Here is an 11194-nt window from a genome sequence, read left to right as displayed (position 1 = left end):
GCTGCATCTACCTTTTCTTTCAATGCCTTGGCCTCCTGCAGTTTAACTAACCTCTGCCTGATGGCGACAGTGCACATTGTCGCTTTGACTTTGTCATAGCACTGTTGGAGCTCTCATGCTTCTGTTTCTAGTCATTGTACCGTAGGATCTTCTTGCAGACAGGTGACTACCTCGAGCGACTGCTTAAAGAGCGTGGTACAGTACTTTACTGTGCTCTCCACCGCTGCTACCACGTCTTTCACAATGGTCTCACGCTGCTCTCTGATCGTTGAACTGCAATTCTGCAATTTTGAGGTTCAGCTCCAGCTGAACCTTTTCCAAATCTATGCATGCATCACGCACTCCTGCAGTGAGTTTCTATACCCGCACATCCACTGGTTCAGCCTCGGGAATTTCCAGCTCCAGGACAGTCCGGCATGCTTCATCCACAACCTTGGTTGTGTTGATTCTTGTCTATAAGGTTGGTCACAAGGTTAATGGCAGAGTCTTGTTGCACAGCCATCTGGGTGTTGTTGACCTTCTATTCATTGATGATCTACAAAGTTCATTGTTCGTGGGTCTGAAGTTATTCGATCACACCGTCCTGCAAAAGGTAAAGCACCTCATTCGGAAGCGCGGCCAGGTTGAGTCTAACTCCCTTGAGTGCACTGACAGCGGGTCTATCAACTTCAGTCTCTGTTGTTAGTGCTCCATCCAGCAGCACTATTGCTCGGGGGTCCCTTGCACGCAGCATCTCAGTAGCTTCTGAGGTGCCAAGGGCCAAACTGGTGGGTGTCATGCTGGTCTGTATCTGTGATGCGTGGATCTGTAGCTCGTGCAGACTCGTATTAATAGCGTCCAATGTTTGTTGTTGCTGCTGCTCGAACTGCTGCAGCAGTTCCGTGGTGGCATCCCACACCGTATCCCCTATATCATTCAGATCCCCCTCTGTTAGGGTGATCAGATCTAGAGACGTCTTGGTAGCCTTGGACTTCTTCCATGACCCTACTTTTTCTGGACCTTTGGTGTGCTTGATATGGAACGGACTCGTCTCCGGATCCTCTCCTCCCTGCTCCATCTGTTTGTCCTCTTCTTCCTCTATATCTGGTGAAGGCGATTTCTGACCTCCATCAGAGCCGCACTCCTCTCTTGCCTACCCACCCAACTACTGCGTAGTAGCGCGCTCCGCCTTGGCCCTGTCGTCGGCCTCCTTTCTCCTTTTCGCGGCCAATTGTTCCAACTTCAACTTGGCTTCTTCCTTCTTCCGCTACATGGCGGTCTTGCTAGATCCCGTCATCGAATCCATGGCATTGTGCCAATCTTTCGGCCAGCAGTCAAGGACTGCTGCAATTGCATCATCGGTGGCCAAGTATGGCAGGTCATGCCATTTCTGCTCAAGGTCCTTCTGCGCCCGTATTGACACATGGTGGAATTCAGCCTTGAATTCCACGTATTCTTGTAACTTCTCAAAATTTGTAGGTGTCAACTGCGACTTGCGGTTGATGGCCATATGTATGCTCATTTCCATCAAGATCCAGAAGATCTTGTTATCCTTTATCCACTAAGGATCCTTCATCGCCCACAACGAAGCGAACTTCGCTGCCTCTGGTAGGTCCGGCATGACTAGAGGGAACTCACTATCTTCAAGTAGCTCCCACGCAACCAACACTATGGACAGCAATAGCCATGCATAGTGAAAAGTCTTACTGTGATTTATGCCTCGTGGCAGTTCACAAGGAACTCACCGCAGAGGTAGCGCACCCAGTTAAATTGGACTCCCTCCACACACTGGGCCACCAAAGTTATCACTGGTGTCAAAACTTCATCTACATGAAACTTTTGCATCACCTTTCCTGCTAAGATTTGCATTGCCACTTTGACCGCAAGGTCACAAATGCTCAAAATGGCATGGTCGCGCGACTTCTTTAACAGCTTGAATTATTCCTTCATCGCCTCGGTAAGCGCATGCTTGCCAGCCTTTCCACCAAACACCATGGCCAAATTTTTTCCTGTATATGGTAGCCGCATGATCCTATGGATCAGCATTTTTATGATGGGTATCGGCTCCTCCAGCCACAGACACCCATCGTGCACCAAACACATCAGTTGCTTGATCACTACCAGCGTGATAGGTGTGCGGTAGTAATGTGGTGCCCATAGTAGGTTTAGCAGGCCTGCCTTGTCCACACCTTTGAGCCACTTCCTCGGCTCCAACGTGGTTACTCTAGTATTTTTGTGGAAGACCCGATGCGTAAGTTGGTATGTCGCTAAATGAGGGAAGCACTCTGTGTCTGCTAACTCCTAGTCCTCCAACCTCAAAATGGGGACATGCCCCAAGCGCGACCCCTCAAAGACGATTTGGTCCTGTAGGAGGGGTGTGTGCAGGGTGACTTTACTCTCATCAATCTCTTTGGGCACCTTCGTCTTGCCCCTGCGCGGAGAAATGTATTCGGGAAGCTTAGATATGGGGTCTGACCCCTCAATTTCAATGACCTTCGTTTCCACTGTAATATCCTCATCATCCATGTGGATTTCTTCAACCTCTTCTTCTGGATCTAGGTCAATCATTTTGGCCTTTTCTTGCGCGTGGTTTTCCTCGATTGTGGGTGCCTCCTAGGTGATGCACACAGCGGCGGTGGAATTTTCTACTTTTCCTTCTTTGGTTTTGGCCCCTCCTGAGTTGGCGTAGGCCTTGGCTGGGGTGTCCTAGGGGATTTAGGCACTTCTATCGGTACTTCCGCAAGGTCAACTTCTGGGGCAGCTCCCTCTGCTATCATTGCCACCTCTGGAACAGTTCCCTTGGTTGTCACTGATTAAGCGCTCATAGCTTTTGTGGGCATCGACACGATGTTATGCAACAACTCCTGTGTCACTTGTGGAAATGTCTCAAATACAGAACTTACTAGCAAAACTTCAAAGATTTCCCAGTTCATGTGCGCCTAAGAGATCAACAACTCAATTCTCAAAATTCCATGTGCTTTTCGCTTGGCAGCCACCTACAATTTATAGGTACTTTAAAATTGAAATCCAACTGTTCCCCCCAAAATCGGTTCATTAATGCTAGACTGGCGGTAGATTTTCAAAGATCTGGTCCATAAATTCCGACTTAAATGCCCCCCCCCCCCCCGCTCCCTTTAACCATTTTTTCATCGTCAAATCATGAACAGTGACTTTAACGGTCACTTTCTGGATATCCTGCACGGTTTTTCCCTTGGTAGCACAGCTCCCTGTGCGCTTCTACGGAATTTGTGACATATCTTTGTTTCGCACAGTTCCCCAAATGCACAGCTCTCCGACCCAAGCAATGTAGTTTATAGTCTCGCGCTTCCTTTTAGCTGCTTGGAGCACTAAGACTGTGCTTCCCTCATATAGTGACCTAGCTGGATCACCAGTGTATGGCTTCAATCAGTTTCCATTCACCTTCCTTGGGAAGGTTTCTCCATTCAATTTAACCAGCTGAACTTCTCCACCATCGGTAATCTCCTTGATGACATATAGCCCTAGCCAGTGCATCCTAAATTTCCCTAGAAATTTAAAAAAAATTACTGTCATATAACAAGACCAAATCATTTACCTTGAAGGTGCGTAGTTTGATATGTCGATCGTGCCATGCCTTTTCTCGCTCCTTTTGAACTTGTTGATGAAATCCAGCTAGAAATCGGTCCTCCTCAAGCTCTGCTAGCTACACGAGTCTCTGTTCTAGGGCTCTGCGGCTGCCATTCCTGTTAGTGTCGCTATGCATGGACTAGGTGCAATGTATTCCATTGGCATCATAGCTTCTACCCCATACACGAGTTTGAAAGGTGTTTTCCTAGACAGCTTCTTACAAGTCATTCTATAGGCCTATAGAACCGTGGGTATGTGCATATCCCAGTCATTTCTCTGAGCGTTGCAGACCTTCATCAATGCTCTCTCCAGTATCTTATTGAATGCTTCCACCATCCCATTAGCCTGTGGATGATAAGGCGTACTTTTTTGATGATACACCTAAAATTCTTATGTCAACGCGCTAATTGTTTCATTAAGAAAGTGTGTATCATGATCGCTCATCAAGATCTTTGGATAGCCAAATCTTGTCAACACATATTCAAAAATTCACTTTCCTATTGTCACGCCTGTACACTCCTTCACAGGCTGCGCCTCCCCCCACCTGGTCAAATACTTAATCGCGGTGATGATGTACTGCGCACCTATCTTCTTTCCTTGAGGCTGAATTGGACCCACAAAGTCAAACACCCATTTCTTGAATGGTTGTAATGTCACCTGCGGCATCAGACGCAGTTCATCCCTCCGCGATAGCCTGCAATTCCTTTGACATGCGTCACATGCCCTACAATATGCTTTCGAATCCTTATGCAGGGTTGGCCACAACAACCCAGCATGTAGAACCTTCTGTGTTGTTGCTTTCCCTCCATAATGTCCTCCTGCAACTCCTCCATGAGCCTCAACGAGGATGTTGCTTCGTTCAAATTCAGGCACATAACGTCGCAATATTTTGTCTAACCCCATTTTGTACAGGTTCCCTGCAATGATAGAAAAGTTTGTCGCGTGCACTACTAGTTCCTTCTTCAGATGACTTGTATAACCTTTCGGAGCCAATACTATCATCAGGAAGTGGATGATATCTTCAAAGTGACTGTCCATGACACGTACCACAAAGAGATGCAAGTCAAGCAAACCCTTCCTCTAAATTAGTAGGTTCCTCTTCTATTTCAATGCGCGACAAATGATTAGGTCCCGCGTTCAGTCATCCTGGCTTCACAATAACTTCAAAGTTGTACTCCTAGAAAAACAGCAGCCACCTCCATATTTTTCCCCCCAACACAAGCTTGTTGACCAGGTACTTCAATGTGGAATGATCCATATACATCTTAAAGTGTTTGCCTAACAAATAGAGCCTGAACTTCTAGAGCGTGTACACCATAGGAAATCCTTCGCGCTCTATCGTCGAATAATTTTTCTCTACTTTAGATAGCTTCCTACTTGTGAACGCTATAGGGTGATCTAGTTCTCCCTCACCATCTTGTGTCAGCACAGCCCCCGACGCAAGACATGATGCTTCCACATGCACATGAAATTACTTCTTCCAGTCCGGGAAGACTAGGATCGGCATGGTGACCATTTTCTCTTTCAGCGTGTCTAAGCTCTTCTGACATTCATCATTCCAACAGAATGTAGCATCCTTTTTCAAAATTTCTCCATAGGCATGGTGCTCTAGGCATAGCTCTTGATGAACTTCCAATAGTATCCGGTATGCCCTAGAGTTGCACGTAGCTATTTCACATTCCTTGGCACCTCCAAGTTGATTATCACCGTGATCTTCGCAGGTTCTACCATCAATCTTTGTCTGCATACCACATGACCCAGCAGGATCCCAAAAGGGACACAAAATAGACACTTCTTCAGATTGAGCGTGATCTAGTATCTCCAACATGTATCTAGCATCAAGCGCAGACTTGCCACATGGCACTTGACCAATCCAAACACTATCCAATCGTCAAAGTATACCTCCAGAAATTTATGAATGAAGTCTTTGAATGCCGCAATGACTACACGTGAAAAGATTGTTGGCGCATTCTTCAGCCCAAAAGGCATTACAATGTATTGAAACATCCCCATTTAGTCATGAAGGTCATCTTACTTCTATCCTCAGGTGTGATTTTGATCTGATGGTACCCAGAAAACCCATTAGTGAAAGAGTATACTTCTTTGCCACCTACATTATCCAGGACCTCGTCAATGAATGGGGTCGGGAAAGGATCATGCACACAAGTGTCATTCAATTTCCGGAGATCCATGCATATCCTTATTTATTCTTTCTATTTCTTTTCCTGAACCACTATTGGGCTTACCCAATTAGATTCTTCCACTGATTCAATAATTCATGCATGAGCATCTTATCTAACTCAGCGCGAACCCTTTCCTTATACTTCGGATTAAGGCGGTAAGGTCTTTGTTTTATAGGTTTCGTGTCTGGTTTCAAGGTGATCTTCATGACACCCAGGTCTCATATTATTCCCTTCAGATCAGAAAACTTCATGGGGAACAAATCCTTATATTCGCAGAGGAGCTCAGCGACCTTGTCTACTGTCGCATCATCCCAATAGTCCCCAATCTTTGCAAATTTTGGCTCCGCCTCTGTGCCAATGTTGACCTACCTAGTTTTCAATGGCGCAGTTATGTCTATATACTCTATCTATGGACCTTCAACCTTGTTGTGACCCTTGGTTTCTAGAATATTAATCTTTCTGGGATCCTTGTCTTCTTCTTCAGCGGTCACATTATAGTGTTCTTATGCGTGGTTTAGCTAGGTAGTCCAATCAGGTTGAATTAGGTCCAAATGATCCTGCGGTATCCTAAAGATCACTGCTTTAACCTCCTGTAGCGTCGCGTCAATACAGTCAAACCCATCCTCAAATTTGAACGTCATTATAAACCCCTAGCGCAAGATGTCCCATTCTTCAGTGCCATGGCGGAGCTCTATTTCCAAGTACCAATTCATTGGTATGACATCCAAGGTATGACAAAACAGATGCACCCATTCAGGCTGGGGCTCTGCTCCATAAGCATTAGTCTATTTGGCTAGGTGATCACGCGAATCATCCTCAAACTTCAAAAGAGACCAAATCAAGAATCAAAACAAGAGCAAACAAAGGAAGAACAAAGGCCAAAATCCCCAGCGGAGTCGCCAATTTGTGATGTAGGAAAGTGTTCCCTCTGCGGACAGAGGCAACCCCTCTAGCCCTAGAGTGGGTCTAGTCACAAACAAGGACAGATCAACAATAGCTTTCCTTAAATAGTCATAGTTGGAGGCCTACCTCAATCGGTGGTCGATGGAGTTCCGTTGCGCTACTCCAGCTTCCACTTTCTTCTCCTAACAAGTGATCGACCTGAAACAATGCAAAGGAAATACAACAAAGCACGTAACCGGAAAACAACAATGATCTATTTACTCACAAAGTCAAGAAGTCATGAGCTATCAAGTAAATTACATACAAGACATAGGAATTGATTGTATTAATAATGAAATAAGAGTAAGCTTACAACCAAAGTCTTGACGTCACAAGCCTTCTCAGAGGGATCCAGCCAGCATGTTCTTCAAGCATTCACTCTTTGAAGATGGATCTCCCAACATACAAGTCTCTCTCACTCATAAGTTTTACACAAGATTAAGGGCACTTCACAACCTTCCACAAGCTATCAACAATCCCACACTTGTCACACTCACACCAGCGATCTAGCAAACCCACAAACACTAACAGCACTGCTCAACTAGCCAACTATCAAAAACTAGCAATGCATAGCAATGGTGAGAGTTTAAATAGGATAAGGAGTCTCCATAAAAGGTGGAAGAGTGAGCTTATCCCAAAGGAAGGTAGCACAATTGATGGAACTGCCATGCCAGAGAAAGGAGGGCGATACAAAATATGCCAACAACCAGGTCTTGAGTCATCTGGAAGGCTGACTGTTGGAACAAATTCGCCCAATCTGGATCATCGCGGGGGCATAACTGAGCTATAGCACTCACATCATTAGTGAGTAACATAGCTAGTTAGATCATCGCTAAAGATTATAAGTAACCTCGCATTGGGACATTCAATCGGGCCATAATGGGAATCAGATGTACTTCCACGATGGCAACACAGTTGTACTATTTATGAGCACCTGTCAGCGCATATATTTAGTCCACAGACGCGATGAGGCAGATAACTTAGGAAAAATGGGTTTGTTGGCAGCACAAGAGAGCATTTGAGCATGTTTGACTTGGACACATGACACAGTAGAAGGACTGGAGTGAAGACAGTGACAAATTACTGTGTAACAGATGCCCCCTAAAGTATGAAGCCCGAGAGAGTGGGAGGGGTGAAATGCTTTATGAAACTGATTGAGCTGGAACACCATATGGATGAACTGGCACGCAAGTATAACTGATATCTCTGATTATGAAGTACATGTAGTCTAGGCATGGGCGCAGCCATCCAAAAGACATACGAACTAGGTCTATGGTATGGACGCAGCCATCTAGCTAATAAGACCATAATGATAGAGGTATGGTCGCAGCCATCCATCAATGAGTCATGTAATCACGAACCAATCCACGCAGCCCAAACATGTGTAATCTGAGTTCGGGGTCTTGAACCCATCCGATCATAGTACAGATTCTAACATGCAAATAGATGTGCTGAGGTCGAGCATGATAGAAAATCGCTTGATTACCGGTCAATGATGAAAACCGTTAACAAGCGCGAGAGAAACCACCAATAATGCTAATGGTTCTCAAGGTACTTTTCAGCACAATCCACGAAGTGTGAAGAAGGAGCTAAAGTCGAACACTCATGGAATCACCCAATTGACGACCAATAATGAAAGTTGACCGTCAGGTGTGAAGAACTTGCCATTGAGGCATGCAAGCTCTAAGGTACCAAAGGGGATCTCTAGATCGATCTCTTGGATAATGAGCTGATGTCGACAAGAGACGACCCATCGCAGGAGGGCCATAATGTTTCCCCCATCAATGACACGAGATAAGGAACAAGTAGTAGATGGCAAAATAGAGTATCAGAGAGAAGGCAAGGGTGTAAAAGGCAGAAGGATTATACTCTTGAACATGTCGGCGACACGACTCCAGAGGGTGGCAGCATTCAAGTACCAAGGGATCAGAGGCTTAATGAAGACGACGTGAATCAGATGGAATGAGGCTAAATGGTAACCCAAACCCACAGAAGGCCAAATGACGATGTGTGGATGTCCCAACCCGACAAGAAGCAAAAGTGTCGATGTTCAAGAGTGAGTAGCTGCCATAGACAACCAATGATAAACCTGCTATTGAATCCAACCTAGTAATAGTTTAACGAGCCCTAGGGAGGAGAAGCTCGAGTCTCGTCATGGTGATGAGTCCAATGTCGTCAGGGTTTAACAAGTCCGACATAGGTAGAACTCGAAGTCTTTTTCATGTTTAGAGAGTTTGAAAAAGGCACGGAAAAGAAAACTCCAGGGGGATCCTTTTTCATAGATTTGTGTCTCTTGAGCCGAAAAAGTATAAAACGATACTCGAAAGAACCACCCGACCATTACGATCGAGGAGTACTTTTCGTAATGAGTGACTTCGACCCGAAAAAGTAGAAAATCGGTCAGAATCACGTTGTTTCGTAACCAATAACGAGCTTGAAACGACAAAGGCCCGGCAACCTTTTCGTGTTTACACAGTCAGAAAAGAGCTTAAAGGCGACCGCCTCTTATTTCTTTTAATGAGTCAAGAGGGAAAACTCGGCTATCTTTTCATTTTTCAAGTCGGAAAAGACGTTAAAGACGACTTTATGGATCAAGTGCACACAAAGTTGTCATAACTCCACTACCTATAGCTCTGCACAAAGCACGTCAAACGTAAACCCATTCGATATAAAATGAAAAATATACGTAAAAACAGAGTTAAAAAACCATTCTTAATTAACCATGTGATAAAAAAATGAGAAAAAAACCCACATTTATAAAATATAATTTTTTATTTTTGAAAAATTACTATAAAAGGGGGGTAATTCATTCGTTTTTACCATTGGTACTATTCATTTCACCTTGGAGAAATTTGGAGCACCAAAGTTGGTGAGTTGATTTCAGCCCCATTCGTCCACTGTTCATCCTGAAAATTCTTCCTGGTAGATAGACTTTGTCCTGCGCTTCAATTCAGTGTCTTTTTTATGCATTTTGACATTAGATGTGTTAGTTTAGGCAGATTTTTTGAGTCGGGCTCCGCTGCTCGGTCATCGCGGGTATATCGCTCGGGTCCACGATGACCGAAAATATTTACACATAACGTTCTCCGATCATTGTGGGAAATTGATGTACTTCTGTTGACTGCGAAAAAATAGAACTGGCAACCTCGCGTCATCGTGTCTGTTTTAAAAACAGACGTGATGGCGATGCAAAATTATGTTTTTGTGCAAATTATGGATTAAAATTTGGAAACGAAGTGCTAATTCGTTTTCTCTCATCATGCAGGCCATAATGGCATTTGTCTGGAAAGAACGAACACATGATGATAATGATTTGGAAGCTTTTGCCGATGTTGGGTGCCAAAATGCATTACGGGCATGCGGATTGCTCAAATTCTTCCTTACTCCGCACCTTCGGTCTCAGCCCGATTTACTGGAGCTATTGATTTGAGCCTGGAATCCCATAGATGGGAAATTCATTATCCGAGGCTGGGACATCGAGTTCGATGCCACCGACATATATTTTCTAACTAGGTTGTCCTGTCGTGGTGAGAGGCCCATTCTAGAGGGGCAGTGACCTGGGTACGATTCCCTAGATATGCTGATGGCTCAAGTGTTCCCATGGGCACGCAAAACGAGGAGCGAGAAGGTGGCAATCCCGACAGTGGAGGACGTGGTTCTTCGTGCTATGCTATTCATGGTGGCAGCGGGCTCCCAAGCCCAACACAAGGCATCGAAGACCCATCTCCGGTTGGCTCTCGAATGTCTCAATCCAACCATGTTTAACTGGGCAGAAGCAGTGACGGCCAATATGAAGAGACAACTTACCAACTGCTGTCGAGGAGAGATGAAGCAGTTTGGCTACGGGTCAATCTTAGTCCCGCTCATGCTGGAGCAGGTGCCGGCATTGTAGTTACAGGACATGGATTTGGATTTTCCCAGACCACGTGAGACTAGGGCCACACGGTGGGCACACATCATGCCACGAGGAGGTGGCAGATGACCAGTGTCGTGGGGGACATTGTTTTGAGAGTGGTTGGAGCGCCAAACGATCTTCGTTGAGGATTGGCCATATGCTGGCATGGACTTCCGCGGAGATCCTGACATGCAGCTGCCCGCTGGAGAGCAGTGGGATGATGGTGGTAAGACACTTGATCACATTATTTTTGCATTTTATTTTTTATGATGTTTTCATATTTTTTTTCATGTATATGTCCTAATGACGAACTCTATGGTATGCAGATGTGGGACCAGTGAGACCCGTCGGGTTGGCTCCAGAGGTGCGGAGGGATGCACAGGGCATTGCAGCACTAGCCTTGGCTCCCCCAGCTGATGATCCAGTGGAGACAGTGGCCCGAAACCTTGAGGGCCTAACAGCAGGGATCCCAGATTACATGGGGATCGAGGAGGTCCCCATAGCATTCTAGATTCACACAGTAGGAGTGGTACCCAGGGTGCACCGCCTATTGAGGTGGGTGGCATGAGCGGTGGTGTGCTATAGGGAG

The 11194-nt window shown here is 45.5% G+C and overlaps 1 pseudogene; it reads left to right on the top strand.

Moving 5' to 3' along the window:
- The first annotated feature begins 1250 nt into the window (after nucleotides 1-1250).
- LOC149168182 (aldose reductase-like) overlaps nucleotides 1251-11194 on the top strand; it is a 52233-nt pseudogene continuing 42289 nt past the window's right edge.

The sequence above is a fragment of the Pinus tabuliformis genome, chromosome 4_2 (assembly GCF_031772625.1).
Source record: "Pinus tabuliformis cultivar Carrire ecotype Pingquan chromosome 4_2, CPIR1, whole genome shotgun sequence".
Taxonomy (NCBI): domain Eukaryota; kingdom Viridiplantae; phylum Streptophyta; class Pinopsida; order Pinales; family Pinaceae; genus Pinus; species Pinus tabuliformis.
Note: the sequence above shows the minus strand (reverse complement) of the source record. Positions and strands in the feature narration are given on the sequence as shown.